Source organism: Capsicum annuum, chromosome 6 (assembly GCF_002878395.1).
Source record: "Capsicum annuum cultivar UCD-10X-F1 chromosome 6, UCD10Xv1.1, whole genome shotgun sequence".
NCBI classification, from domain to species: Eukaryota; Viridiplantae; Streptophyta; class Magnoliopsida; order Solanales; family Solanaceae; genus Capsicum; species Capsicum annuum.
The window spans coordinates 88,599,829-88,603,383 of NC_061116.1; the positions used below are offsets into that span (position 1 = coordinate 88,599,829).

Genomic DNA, 3,555 nt, shown 5'->3' on the forward strand with positions numbered 1-3,555 from the left:
GTCAAACTCTTGTTATACCAAAATTCACCAGATCAATCTAGACTTTGCATTCTTTTTATTGAAGAGATCTTTGACATTCACATGATCATTGTGAATAAAAACCTTTGTGCCCGCCTATTACATTCTAAATTTATCAAATGCATACACCACCGCTAACATCTCCTTTTCAGTGACTGTATAATTTATTCGGGCATTAGTTAAGACTTTACTAGCATAGTAAAAAGAGCAAAATACCTTGTCTTTTCTTTACCCTAAAATAGCTCCTATAGCTATGTCACTAGCTTCACACATCAATTCAAACGGCAATTCCCAATCTGGAGAAATCAAAATAGGTGCTTCAATTAGCTTCTTGTTTAGCTTCTCAAATGCTTTTTTACAATCTACCTAGAAATCAAACTTGGCCTTTTTTTCTAACAATTTGCATATCGAGCTTGAAATCTTCAAGAAATCCTTAATAAAATGCTTTTAGAAACCTGTATTCCCCATGAAGCTTCACACTTCTTTCACTGTGACTAGATGTGGTAAATTTTTAATTACTTTAATTTTAGCCTGATCTACCTCAAATCCTCTGCGTGGCACTTTGTGGCCAAGGTCAATTCCTTCATTTACAAAAGAGTGGAACTTCTCCCAGTTCAACACAAATTTTATATCTTCATATTGAGCTAGGACTCTATATAAATTTTGCTAGCATTTATCAAAAGAGTCATCATAAATAGAGAAATTATCCATAAATAACTCAACAAATTCTTCCACTATGTCATAGAAAATTGCCATCATACATATCTGAAATATCGCAGGTGCATTGCAGAGGCCAAAGGGCATACATTTGAAGAAATAGGTACCGTATGGGCAAGTAAAAGTCATCTTCTATTGATCTATGGGAGCAATGGTGATTTGATTATAACCTGAGTAACCATAAAGAAAAAAGTAATACTTCTACCAAGCCAACCTATCCAATATTTGAGCAATTAAAGTAATAGGATAGTGATCCTTCCTTATAGCTTCATTTAACATCTGGTAGTCGACACAAATTCTCTATCCATTCACCATACGAGTGGGGATTAGCTCATTTGCTTCATTAGTAACCACATGCATCCGAACTATCTTTGGTACATAATATTTTTGACTAACCAACTTGCTATTTGAAATTGGATAAACAATCCCATTATTGAGCCACTTGGTGACCTCTTTCCGCACCACATCTTTCATTATTTGATTCAACCTGCATTTTTGCTGCACTCTTGGCTTGAAACCTTCCTCCATGTTAATTTTGTGTATGCAAAAAGACAAATTTATTTCTGTAATGTCAGACATTGCCCGTGATCGCCTTGTTCCTCCTTTTTACCAATGTTGATGCTTCCTATACTTTTAGATCAGATAATCCTGTAGACTAACATAATAGCCAAGGTATCATTATTACCAAGTTAAACATATTTTAAGTGAGTAGAAAGAACCTTAAGCTCCAATTTCGGAGCTTCAACAATTGAAGTTTCGGGTGATAGACCAATTGGATTATTCAATGTCTCAAAAGGAAATTTTCATGTTTCAATGAGTGGCAAATTCATGAGTAGGACTAACGCCAATGCTTCCACATCTTGATATAGATCATGACCTACCAAATCTCACTCTAAGGGATCATCTGAAAATAGTAGCCTCTGATTAGACTTACAGATATAGCCGACAACTCCTCATAAATAGTAGGAAATTTTAGCGCTTTATAGACATCATAAACTTCCACCTTATCATGTGCTCTCATTGTTATTTTTCATGCCGCTACATCAATTAATTATTATCCTACACTTAAGAAAGGTCATCCCAAAATAAATAGAACAACATGATCAACTTCAAATTCAAGAATTACAAAATCCACCAAAAAGATTAAGGATCCCACTTGCACTAAGAAATCTCCGATAGTACCATCAGGCCTAGCTATGGACCTATCTACCAATTGAAAAATAATAGTAGTAAGTTTGGGACTCCTAAGACCTATCTTTTTATACCATGATGTGGGCATAAGATTAATGATAGCCCTTAAATCACACAATCCACGCACACTAATGGTATATCCAATGGTAATCAATAAAGTGAAACTACCTGGATCCTTCAGCTTCATGGGTAATTTGTTTTGAATCTTGGATGTGCACTCCTCAGTAAGTGCAACTATAGCATATTCAGTTAACTGATTCTTATTTGCAACTATATCCTTCAAGTATTGTGCATATTTTGGCCCACACGGTAGAATGTCAACAAGAGGCAAATTTACAAGAACTTGCTTTAAAAGATCTAAGAACTTCTTGTAACTTGCCTCCTTTTGATGCTTTATTGCCTTTTGAGAAAAGGTTAAGGGGAGAGTCTTATTCTCTACATGAATTTTATCATTTGTCATTTTTTCCTTGACTCCTTTCTTCGTATTCTCTTTAGAACCATCATTAGTGACTGTTGGGCTCATCTGCTCCTGAATTATCTCCTTGGTTTATATCCCACTCCTTGTTTTAACTATATTTACCTACTTAGGATTTGTCTCTGTATCGCTAGGTAATGCTCCTTGAGGTCTTGTATTGCGTGCTCCTGCAATTTGACCCAGTTGGAACTCTTGATTTCTAGTAACCAATTGTTAACTCTTCAACTCCACTACAAACTATGCCTCTATATTGCTAGCTTGAGTAGTTACCTAATTATTCTAAGTCAATTGTTGATTTGGTTACACTGGTCCCTTGAACTGGTTTGCATTTTGCACCTGGTTTCCACCACATGAGAAATTGGGATGGTTTCTCCAATTGGGATTATACGTTTTACTAAAATTCTGTTGTTCTTGATGATTCGGATTTCCTACATAGTTGATAGAATCTGAATTAGCCATTTAAGCATCTGCTACATGCTCACCACATCCACAAAGCTCATACAAAGAATTTGTCGTTTGGAATGCATTAGTTGTGGCGGCTATTTGTGTAACTTCCAACTTTATGTTATTAAGAGGATTAATCATATGATTTTGCATGGCCGCAATCTGTGCTTGTAATGCAGCGAACTGGTCTACCTCCAATACCCTTGCAACCTTCCTAGGAGTACTCCTCGAATCAACACGCCAGTCAGGATTTCCCGGTGAAATCTGATTTAGCAGTGTGTACAATTCTTCATATGACTTCTCAAGAGCATGTCCACCTACTACTAAATCCAAGAGAATCTATGTGTGTGGCTCCAATCCCTCAATACAAGTTTGAATAATAACATCATTGGACTGATGATGGTAAGGGCAATTTTTGAGCATACACTTAAATCTCTCCTAAGCTTTGTACAGATTCTCTCCTTCTTTTTATTTTAAACTCAAAACATCACTCCTCAAGCATGGAGTCTTTCTTGATGGAAAGAATCGAATAAGGAACTTTCGAGCTAGATCTTTCCATAAAGTGATGAAGAGTGGTGCTTCAGTATGTAACCACCTTTTTACTTTCCCCATTAGGGAAAAAGAAAAGAGTGTCAATCTTACATATAAGAACTCACCCCTTCATGAATGTAAGTATCGCTTGTTTCCAAGAAGGTTTGTATGTGCTGTTG

The 3,555-nt window shown here is 36.1% G+C and overlaps 1 non-coding gene across 1 annotated transcript; it reads left to right on the forward strand.

Annotated features, from left to right (window-relative positions):
• The first annotated feature begins 3,239 nt into the window (after window positions 1-3,239).
• LOC124899845 lies at window positions 3,240-3,346 on the forward strand. The gene has a single exon (XR_007057408.1). It is a non-coding gene; the product is annotated as a small nucleolar RNA R71 (small nucleolar RNA).
• Window positions 3,347-3,555: the final 209 nt, after the last annotated feature.